Below are 11732 nucleotides of genomic sequence, written 5' to 3'. Positions count from 1 at the left end.
TAAGTACTTCTGGCAGAAGTTGTAAACACAACATGTTATGTTCAAATTAGAATCTATATTATATTAATTCTGAACAAAACAACATATGAACTTTTTAAAGGAAAAAAAAACCAAGCATTTCTTCCTTTCATCAGTTTGGATGTACATGTTACATCTTGAAAAATAAAGTCTATCTAAATAAATTTGATGTCAAGGCTCAGAATGGAATCTTTTTAGATTAGTCTGAAAGATCCAAGGCATACAAAGTGTATAATTCTGAAACACAGTGTGTTGAAGAATCAATGCACATCAAGTTTGATGACAAAGAATCTGACAATTAAATGCTAGAGCTAGTTGAAAGTTTTGCAGATATTTAGAAAACTGAATAACCTTTAGAACCTGTTCAGACTTTAGAGTCTGATGTCAATCCTAAAGGTTCAGAAGCTGATCCTACTCCAGAAGCTCATCAAGATAAAGAAGCTTCTGAAGAAGCTCATGATGGTTCTCAAGAAGCAACTCAGCCAAGATCCAGAGGAAACAAAGACAGTCCCAAGAAGACAATATCATCCTTCAGACAATAACATTCAATGTTGGGACTGCTGTCTATGATTGAACCAACTTCTGTTGATGAAGCACTCTCTGATGATGAATGGATAGTTGCAATGCAAGAAGAACTCAATCAGTTTCAAAGAAATGATGTCTGAGATCTGGTTGCTAAACCACCCCAGAAGAACATTATTGGAACAAAATGAGTATTTAGAAACAAGCTCAATGATCTAGGTGAAGTTGTCAGAAACAAAGCAAGACTTATAGCTCAAGGTTACATGCAACAAGAGGGTATTGATTACACTAAGACATTTGCTCCAATTGCAAGACTGGAAGCAATAAGGTTACTTATATCATATTCAGTTAATCATGGCTTAACTTTATATCAGATGGATGTTAAGAGTGCCTTTCTAAAAGGTGTAATTTCTGAAGAAGTGTATGTCAAACAACCTCCTGATTTTAAAAATGTAAAAGATCTAGATTATGTTTTTAAACTTAAGAAATCATTGTATGGTATTAAACAAGCTCCTAGAGCTTGGTATGAGAGAATGAGTAATTTCTTGCTGGAAAATGATTTTTAAAGAGGACAAGTTGACACTACACTACTCAGAAAGACACTTAAGAAAGATATATTAATTGTTTATATATATATATATATATATATATATATATATATATTGATGATATAATATTTGGTTCTACTAATGCATCTCTTTGCAAGGAATTTTCTAAATTAATGCAGGATGAATTTGAAATGAGCATGATGGGATAATTGATGTTCTTTCTTGGAATTCAAATCAACCAATGCAAAGATGGAGTATATGTTCATCAGTCAAAGTATATAAAGAAGCTTCTAAAGAAATTCAATCTTCAAGAATGTAAAGTGATGACTACTCCAATGCATCTAACCTGCACTTTAAGCAAAGAAGATACTGGTTCAAAGGTAGATCAGAAGCTATATAGAGGTATGATAGGTTCACTGTTATATCTAATATCTTATAAATCATATATTCTACTTAGTGTATGCTTGTGTGCAAGATTCCAATCAGATCCTAGAGAATCTCATTTAAGTGTTGTTAAGAGAATCTTTAGATATCTGAAAGGAACAACTAATCTGGAACTTCTTTATAAGAAATCACTAGATTATAAGTTGGTTGGATTTTGTGATGATGATTATGCTGGTGATAGGATTGAAAGAAAATCAATCAATGGAAATTGCCAATTTCTTGGTGAGAATCTGATATTCTAGGCTAGCAAAAGACAATCAACTATTGTTTTGTCAACAACAGAAGCAGAATACATCTCAGCTGCAAGTTACTGCGCACAACTAATTTGGATGAAACATCAGTTAGAAGATAATCAGATTCTTGAAAACAATATTCCCATCGTTTGTAATAATACTACTGATATTTGTTTGTCAAAGAGTCCAATTCTACATTCTAGAGTCAAGCACATTGAAATCAAACATTATTTTATAAGAGACTATGTTCAGGTGTTTTGAATATTCAATTCATTGATACTGCTCATCAATGGGCTGATATATTCACAAAGCCCTTAACAGAAAAAAGATTTAATTTTATAAAGAAAAATTTGAACATGCATTTTATTTCAGAATGATGTTTGCCTCTGAATGAGAACTCAGACTCTGATGAGGTTCAGAAGCCAAAAATCTAACATACTCTCTTTACTAAGAATTTGAAGGAATTTCAGCTTCTGAAGTCATCAGCCTCTGAAGTCCAGAGTCTGGACTTCTTTGCTTCTGATAGGTTTTATAAGTGGAAAAGTTTGTAATTGCTTTTTGTACGTCTGTCCCACTAATAAAACAGTTACTCTGATTGTTTGTCTAATGTGGCTTATAATCGTTGGGTACATCAGAATGTCAATGGATGTCGTTTTAAGTGAAGGTACAAAGAAGGACAATAGTGTACTCCACTACCTCCAACATTCTCATGTGCATTGTACGAAGCTACAGTTGTGCCTCCATTGGAATAGAACAGTTAATTCCTATTCAGAGAAAGGATTCAAATTCATTCCTTCATAGGACATTAACCAAATCAAGCAACAAATCAATGTTGAAAGATCAAGCTTCTCAAATGACTCTTTCATGCGCTGACACTCTTCAACGTCTCTTTTCAACCTCTATATAAAGGATTGAAGACTTGAAGATAAATAGTGACTCTGCAATATTTTTACAAGTGTCAAAACTTTGTCAAATTCATTATGCATCAAACATTTAGATTTTCTTATAAACTTTCATATCTTAGAAATTCTTAAGTATAGAGTCTGAATTATTTTGTATTTGTGAACACCTCTGATTGTATATCAAGTGTTCGACCTAACAATTTTTATTTGTAATCTTTGTTTGTTAGAAGTCGCTTGCTTGAGCATAGGAAGTCTCTTTCCTGTGTGGTTGAGCAATTGTAATCTTGTGTGATTATAGTTAGAAACTCTTGTAAGTGACAAGGGGACTGGACTACTTCCGGATTGTGGAAGGAACCATGTTAAATTGCTTCTCTCTCTCTCTCTCTCTCTCTCTCTCTCTCTCTCTCTCTCTCTCTCTCTCTCTCTCTCTCTCTCTCTCATATCCGCTGCACTTAACTTTAAGCATTGCTTCAAGTTCTGAAATCTATCAAAAGCTGGACTTTGAACTTAGTTTAAAACAAGAAAAAGCTAACACAATTCAACCCCCCACCCCCCTTTCAGATTTTTCTAATTTCTTGTTTTTTTTAAATAAGAAAAATAAAAAACATTATAATATTTTTATTAGGTAATTATGTTTTTTTTTTTTGGTATATATTATAGCAGTAATGATGTTCTCTTTTTTGGATGTATTTAATTGACTAATTATAAATTTTTTTATTATCAATATGACTTATACTCCCCTCCGCCTATGCATGGTAACAAAACTCATATTCGCGGGTACCTGCCCGAACCAAACCCAATTTGACGGGTTTTCCCCGTTTTGACTGGGTTTGATATGTGTTTGGGTTTTTCCCCATTTCAAAACACAGGTAACAGGGATATAGGTACCCACCCTGAACTCATACCTAAACATGTCCCGAATGTTGAAAATCAATTTATTACCCCTTTTATATAAATAGAAACCCAAACCCTAAATCATTTTACTCACAGAGTCAGTTAGAGTCTCAGTCTCTTAGTTGACACTTATTTATCACAGTTCTATCTTTTCTCCTTTCATATCTCACAATTTCGGCCTCTCTCTTCTTCATCACCATAGTCATCGATCATCGTCATCTCCTTGTTGGATAATTCATTACAACATTGCGCTAGGGGTTGAAATTGCGCTCGGGGCTGAAAAATGTTTTTTTTTATTAAAGTTTATCCACTGCGGGGATGGGGCAAGGATACCAGAACTCGTCAGGGATGAGGTTCGATTTCTCATCCCCGTTGGATATAGGTAAGGTAACAGGTAAGTATATGAGAGTAGTTTAATCCATCCACACCCCACCCCATTGATAGCATAAGACCCAATTTTTTTTCCAGGGGGAAAGAAATATAGAGGAAAGAAAATAAATTGTGACGAGATTATAATTAAGTAGTTTAATATGAAAGAAAATAAAAGGAAATTATGATGGAAAAAAATTGTGTATTAATTTATTAAAATGAAATAAACATAAATAAAAATTGATTCCATAAAAACTAAAATCATAATAAAGAAATAATTTTATTACAATTAATGAAAATTATAAAAATAAAAATAAAAATAAAAAAATAAAATATTTTCTTTAATTTAATAATTAATAATATAGTTAACACCCATTTTATTCCCTTAGAAAGTTCGCAAAATTCAATTTAGTCAATGGAAAAAATAAAAACTACTTTTAGTGCTTGAGAAAAATAAATTAGGATAACTTTAAGATTTAAAATAATTGATTCCCTTGAAAAAGATGTAATTGATATCAATTAAAATATTTAAATAAATAAAATTTATTTAGTTATATAAAAATATTAAATCTGACGAGTCACGTGTCACGCAAATGTAAAACAATTTAAAATATACACTTGGCAGACTGTCCGTGAATTCTTATTTTTCGAAATATAAAATAAATGAAAAAGAGTAAATTTGTTGGAGGAATATTTTTTAGGATCTATGTTTGAAGAAAATATTTATAGGGACTAAAAAAATTGATAATTTCTAAGAGAAAAAAAATATATTCACCTTTAATTAATTTATTAATATGATTGATATCTTTTTTTATCTTACTTTATCTATATATTTTATTTTTCGTAAAATTTATTACACATACTATATAATGTAAATACATAAAAATATTTCTAAAATTTATTTTCATTGATTATTAATTTATTAAATAAAAAAATCTTTGATTGTTCAAGGATAATTATGTCATTTCATATTTTGATTGTTCAAGGATAATTTTTTCATTTCATATTTTAGGCATATATTATGCATTATTCATTCCAACTGATTTAAGCTCACGAGGACAATATGTTTATGTCTATTTATGAATACATATATTTCTTTTCTATCATAATTTCCTTTCAACTTTTCCTATGCCAAACTATTAAACAATCTCTTCGTTTCAACTTCTTTTCTAACTTCTATATTTCTTTCATAAACCAAACAAAGTTTAAAAGGGTTGAAACTAACTTATCCCGAATTATTTTTCTTTGGGATAAAAAGTTGTTTTTATTTTTTTCAGGGTCTAAGTTGGGTCATGCAATTTTTTTTCAATGACTAAACTAGGGCTTTAAACTATAAATTAAAGTCATATATAATACATGTATTAAAGATAAGATTTATATTTCTTATTTTTCATTACGTTTTATGTTCCAACAGTTATTTTTTTATTTTTTATTTTTTGAAAGTCCTCGTGAGTTTAACTCAGTTAATATGGACAATGCATAATATATGAAAGGTCCGGGGTTCGAGCCCCGGCCGCCACCAAAAAAGTTATTTTTTTGAAAGAAAAAAGTATTCCTATAATTATTATTAATTACCACAATTGATTTAAAATAATAAGAAAACAAAAGGCTAAAAGTTTAATGTTTAAAAGAAAATTTGTAAAATAAGAAAAGTACAAAAACATTTAAATATTATAAACTTGTTAAGAAATAAAAATTGTGTTTAGGAAATATTGATACAATAAATTATTAAAAAATAATTTAATACAATATTAAACACAATTAACTCATTATATATAGAGATATAGGGATAGAATATAGCCACAACATTTACAATTAACTTATTATGGGTCGGCGCAAAATTGAGATTGCGATGGTGAAAAACCCAGAGGCGAGACAAGTCACATTCTCAAAGCGCCGAATGGGGTTATTCAAAAAAGCAAACGAGCTTGCCATCTTGTGTGGGGCCAAAATTGCTATTGTTGTATTCTCTCCCGGGAATAAACCTTACTCTTTTGGCCACCCTGGTGTTGATGCTATTGCGTCTAAATTTCTTCAACAAGAGCCCGATCTAAACGATGTCCTAGAAACCCCTTCCTCTAACATAGATGATCTGAACCAACAACATGAGAAGGTGATGGCTGATATAGCTGAGGCTGAAAAGGAAGATAAGGCCAATGAGGATATGCTAAAAGAATACAAATCGGCCCTACTCAGCCAGCCTAAGGAATGGAAAGATTCATTAATGGAGCTCAAGGATATGGTAAAATCACGTCTTCATGATTTAGATATATCAGATTCTATGATGCTCCTTGCAAAGGAGCCCGTGGTTGGAATTAAAAACCAAGCCACAGAAAAGAAAGGAAAATATTAATGTTTGATTTATATCATGCAAAATATGTGTGTCTTTTAAATTCTCTTGTACTAAATACTTGTTGCTTCTTTGCTCGTTGTTAGAGCAGCATAGAAAATAGTACGAGTCTTGAATAAAATATGCTGTACTGAATTTCAATAAATTGCAAGGAAATAAAAAGGTCAAATGCATCCATGGTCTTTAAGTTCATCGTTTGTACACATTGGTCTTTTACGTTGTTTTAATTTTTTATTGGTCATTTATCGCTTTAAAAATTTACATTGTTACCCTTTCAATGACCCAGCGTTATAACTTATAATAGATTGACGTGGCCGATCAAATTAAGCAAAAATTTATTATTTTTAATTATTTTAATTAAAAAACTCCAATAAAAAAAATGTTGTGTCGGGTTCAACTAATAACTCTCTGTGGCCATCGTCGTCATTGGCCATTTTCTCTCTTCAATTCAACTCAACCTGGTAACAGTTCTTCTTCAAATACCATTTCATTTGGTATTCTCCTTTTTATTTTTGTTTAATGTATGCATTGAATCATATGATTTTCGATTTTAATTAATCTGCTATGTTTTGGTGTTGTAAATTAATTGTATGTTTGATAACAGGTGGAAGATATTAGGATTAACTAAAAAAATCTAAAGCAAAATGGAATGTATTTTGCGTTTATTTGTGACCTTTCATGTGATTTATGTGTTCTAATGGGCTAACCCTAATCCGCCGCCGATCCTCTTACTCTCAATACTCCACCATGTAGACTTTTATCTTGGTGGTGCGACGAGATCCTTTCTCTGCACCACCAAAACCAATACTCCCGGTGGCCTTAACGCTGCGTCGGTGGTGGTTAGTTAGGTTAGGAAGATTGCATTAGCCCCCTGTTAAATCAGTGGTTTTTGCTTCTTCTTAAACCTTTGGTTCCTTTTTTTTTTTGCTAAGAAAGGAGTAATGGCAGACATCGGGAGGAAACACCGACATACCAACTTGGTTGGCATCTGGGAAACCTCCGTCCTATGCTGCCAAACTCTAAAATTTTATTAAAAAAAGGAAGAAAAAAATATACAAGAAGAGGGGGGACTAGGCCAAAACCCTCAGAAGAAAAACAAACAAAAAAAGCTGAAAAAAAACTACTACAGACTAAGAAAATCTGTAGTTAAACAAACCAACTCTATCACGAAGAAATCCATATGCAACTGACGATAAGCCGGAAGAGTTTCTAACCAAATAGAACTTTGAATCCCATGACCCATATTCGTCAATTTGTCTGCACAGCTGATACGGACAATCCAATATAACAGAATCATTTGGAAGATGGAAGAGCACCCTTTGCGCGGGTTTGATAGGACTTGCTTTTTACGAGTTTGCTTCTGCGCCTTGGTAAGAACTTGAGTGAAGCCTTCGTCAGCCATTCGTTGATCATATTCACGGATTTTGGCCCATAAATCAAGACCATCTTGAATGTTCTTGCTAACATGTTGTTGTACGGGTGGGACCGGAAACGATAAATTTACCTCTGCCTCATCTCTGATATTGTTTGTTGCGTGTTGGAATAAAGAATGCTCCCCATCCACAGCCGCAACATCTTCTTTACAAGCATCAACAGACCCTTCAATTTGAGAAGTGTCCAAACCATCCCCATCAATATTGACCCGCACCTCTACATCGGGAGCAGAAGCAATTGGAGGACTAGTAGCAGCTCTATCCCCCTAAAGAGAAACTTCTTGAACATCCTTTCGGACTAAAGTAAGAACAGGTTCAGTATACTAAGGCAGTGTACGTTGAGGGACCACTTCCTCCACATTTTGCAAGGGAATACTAATTGTAGAAGGTGCAGGTTCCTTCACAGTCTCCGTAGAGACAGGTGGCGGACTTGAATGTTGAATCTGTAAAGCTTTCTCTAAAGCAGCTGGCCGAGTGACAGGTTGTTGGAAGGCTGCAGATGAGCCTATACCTGAAGGATTGTCCTGAAGAGGAACCCAATCAATCCTCTGTGTTGGCAACTGCTTCTTTCCCTGAGCGATTTTTTCCTTCTTTATATTATTTTCTTTTTCCTTCCGGGGATGAATCCACCGACAAACTGAAAAATGATGCCCTATGTTTTGGCAATGGGTACAAAAATCCGGCATACGCTCATAAACCACCTGAACAGGAAAAGCAAAGCCCTCTCTTTCCACAACAATTTCATAGAAAATCTTGTGAGTAAAATCCATGTCGACAAGTATACGTGCATAATGGCCAAAAAGACGCTTGGATGTTGCATTATCAATAAGGAGCGGAGTACTAATTGCACTAGCAATCTCACGAAGAGTCTTATCCATCCAATAGTCTTGAGGTAAAGCCATCAAATGGATCCAAACTTGGGCATGTGTGTTACGTTGTGTGTGCAAATTAAAATCTTTGGACCATTCAAAAAACCGTAACAAACCAGGTTTCAAATTTACCATTCCCATCACCCAAACCGATCGTAAATCATCCTCGGAGGCAAAAAAGAATTCATAATAACCCCTACCTAGAGAAAGCAGGGACCACGCGCCTGATGTCTGCCAAAGCTTCTGAAGTTTCAGCTCAATATCCCTTTTCGCGTACGGTTTGTCGCCCTTGTTGAGAACCAGCCGACCTCGCAAGTTTCGCTTACGAAAAGCCATGCCTTTCTCATACATTCCCTGCGAAATTTTGATATTAAGGGTCTCCCCTCGAATGGGTGGCTGAGGTAGATCATCATTAGATGACGTTGGCGTCGATGCTGACAAAATCTGTGCAAAAGAAGCTGCAACCGATGGACTGGATTGGGCACGCACCATCGCAGCTGCAGGAGTGGCCAACGGGGGAAACTCAGCCTGCCAGTCAAAAGGCATGGCAACGACTGAGTCGAAGGAATCCCGGAATCCACCGATTGAATCAGCAATTGGAGATTGAAATTCAATCACGTAAGCAATTGTTTGTAGTTGAGATATCCACCAACCGAATGGATGAAACGAGTGGAAAAAGTGTAATCAATGGGACTAGCACAAGTGATTGCACATGAAAGCAACCAACCAAATGCATACAAGAGGTTAATTGGGAACGGCACACAATCCCATGGTGGTAATGGGGAACAATATCACCTTTGGTTCCTGTTACTGTTGTGGTTCACTCCGTTCCTGTTACAACGTCGTCGCGTCTTCCGCCATGTTGGGTGATTGTTCTAGTGACGGATGTAAAGCCTTACCCCTTTTGAGATTCGATATGTTTTGGGTTTTGGTTGGTTGTATGTTGGAACTCAAGACTGTGGAGACAAGTTCGTTTCTGTAACACCTCGTTTTCCCAACATAAATAAATATAAAGAATATCAGAGTTTATCATCATAAACAGAGCATCACATTCATCTTTCAACATTTTCCACAATTTAAATAGAACAAAATACTATTTATTAAACAACAAGTCGTTATAAAAATCCAACAATCATGCAGCGGAATTAGTTTTACATCATCTTATAAAAATCCTTGGCACTAAAAGGCCACAACATTGACATCTTAGATAGTCTTCTTGAAAATAGTTCAACAATAATAGAAGTAAATACGTAACAAGGAAAACATGCATCAGACAATTCTCATCCCGTTACGTATCAGAGCATCCTAGACGATACGGCGGAGATTACTCACAACAACAGCTAGTCCTGGTTATCTGCACGTTACCAACGTATGGGCAACATTCAAACAGAAGGGGTGAAATTTCACATTCATTAATAGCAAGTAACAATTCATAAAGAATAATCAACAACATATATTTAACTTTAATATCATCACTTAGCATCATTTAATAAGGATAAAGCAACCAACAACATCTTAAACATCAACAATATATATATTCATCATTATATAACATAAACTAATATCATCCATTAAGGTCAGAACAGCAACAACATCTTAAGCAATCATCATTTATTTCATGTTATGACGACTCTACAATGCAACAACAACTCCTCATCTTAAACAACAACATCTTAGACAACTTCAATATGCATGTGGTACCACCAGGGCATTAAGCCCCCATCTCTAAGGTCATAAATGGATCTGTCGGGCATTAAGCCCCCATCTCTAAGGTCATAAATGGACCTGTCGGGCATTAAGCCCCCATCTCTGACTATGCAACGACACAACTCTAATGCAACGACATAACTTTCGTACAACAACTTGAATGGCATAACATCATAATATTTTGTATCATACAATACTCACATAATGTATTCCAACATATCAACAACAATAACACCATATACATTAATCAATTATATTCATATCAAAGTCCAAAACATTCTTCAAAAGAAAATCAAGTTTAATCAATAAGACATAAGCCAGATACTCATAAAACACCTCAACTAAATCCCTAATACTTAAGTTGAAGTTGGGAAACCAACCATAAGTTTCTGGACTAACTTGGGATTAGTTATGCTAAGTTTTCTGAAGACCCACTTGGACTATTTTCATCATAACTCAAAATCTACAAATATTTTCTAGTCACTCCAAAGCCATTAGAAAGCTAACTCAATTATCTACAACTTTCATGTTTACACCGAAAGCTAATTCAAAACAGAAACGGGTGAAAAACAGTGAACAGTCGAGGAATAAGTTTGCAGAAAACGTGTCACGATTTCGGAAAATGTGCCACGTTTTTACGACTAGAAAAACCCAAATTTTGACATTTTAAAATCGTGCCACGATTCCCAAAATGTGCCACGTTTTTGACAGTACCAGGTCAAAAAAACAGCTTTTCAAAAGTGCGATTTTTACCATTCTAAGCCCTTCTGAGGTTCATAATCGACCCTAAATTGACTGAAACGATGTACTATGGTTACCCTATGATCTGTAAACGTTTTTCTACATCAATTCTATGGTTTCTCATCATCTAGTCATCAATTCACCACTTTTAACCTAATTCTCAAATCCCTAAACTACCACAATTGACCAAACTTCATGAATCAAAACCTGATACTAATGAGAGTTAGTCTCACCCTTACCTTAGATTATTTTTCTGAATCCCAACGGCTGCGTTCTTCGTTCTTAGGGTTCTCTCTCTTTCTCCTCTTTTCTCCAAAACGTACGTGTTCTGATTTTCTAACTCTTACTGACTCTTAACCCTTTCTCTAATTGCTCTTCTCCCTAAAACTACTCTCTTCCCTAATAATTATTTATTTCTAATAATAATACTCCTCCCCCACATAATAATAATAATATTAATACTTATAATATCAACTATTAACATATATTCCATCGAAATGTATATATATATATATATATATATATATATATATAATAATTCATATAATATTATAATAAAATGCAATAAATCAATTTAATAATAAATATTAGAAAGTAGGCGTTACAGTTTCTGGTGACTTACCTGGGTTTTAAGAAGGTTAACGAAACATAAAATAAATGAAAAGGACTAAATTTGTTGGAGGAATTTTTTTTAGGATCTAT

At 34.0% G+C, this 11732-nt stretch overlaps 1 pseudogene; it reads left to right on the top strand.

Moving 5' to 3' along the window:
• The first annotated feature begins 5666 nt into the window (after positions 1-5666).
• On the top strand, positions 5667-6459 carry LOC146898749 (agamous-like MADS-box protein AGL29 pseudogene; annotated as a pseudogene).
• The last annotated feature ends 5273 nt before the right edge of the window (positions 6460-11732 follow it).

This window comes from Medicago sativa, chromosome 8 (genome assembly GCF_051527215.1).
Source record: "Medicago sativa cultivar Bolivia chromosome 8, Bolivia_mono, whole genome shotgun sequence".
NCBI classification, from domain to species: Eukaryota; Viridiplantae; Streptophyta; class Magnoliopsida; order Fabales; family Fabaceae; genus Medicago; species Medicago sativa.
This window is presented reverse-complemented; position numbering and strand designations above follow the sequence as displayed.